Genomic DNA, 608 nt, shown 5'->3' on the forward strand with positions numbered 1-608 from the left:
CATCATCCATCACAATTCTGAGTTCTCCCATACCAATAATTTCACATGCTTTATTATTTCCAAGATACACGAAACCAAAATTTCCTGCCCTATATGTGGTGAACCATTCTATGTTTGGCGTCATGTGGTGGGAACAACCAGTGTCAAGTATCCACTCATCTGTACTATGATTTGATGATACATATAGTAGATCAACTTCACTATTATAACCAGAGTCATCTTTCTGTGCAACATTTGAAGATGTAGATACTCCATCTTTCCTCATCGGCTTGCTAGGACTCCATTCATTAGGACAATCCTTTTTGTAATGCCCAGTCTGTTTGCACTTATAGCACTCTACTGGTGTTCTGCCCCTGGAATTTGGTCTTTTCCCTTTGGCAGGACATCCTCTGCCTTGTCTCCTCCCACGCGCTTGGCTCCCTTTCACATACAGACCATCACCCTGAGACCCTTCACCTACATTCTGTCTTCTTTGATTATGGGACAGAAGTGCAGATGTGATCTCATCCAATTTGATTGAGTCTTTCCCGTACGTCAATGTTGTCACCAAGTGTTCATAGGAATTTGGCAAAGAACACAGTAATATTATTGCTTTGTCCTCATCATCA

The 608-nt window shown here is 41.6% G+C and overlaps 1 pseudogene; it reads right to left on the bottom strand.

The window, feature by feature from the left end:
- The window catches only part of LOC109359920, a 4,648-nt pseudogene that overhangs the window by 3,257 nt on the left and 783 nt on the right, over positions 1-608 (bottom strand).

The sequence above is a fragment of the Lupinus angustifolius genome, chromosome LG11 (assembly GCF_001865875.1).
Source record: "Lupinus angustifolius cultivar Tanjil chromosome LG11, LupAngTanjil_v1.0, whole genome shotgun sequence".
In the NCBI taxonomy this organism is placed as follows: Eukaryota; Viridiplantae; Streptophyta; class Magnoliopsida; order Fabales; family Fabaceae; genus Lupinus; species Lupinus angustifolius.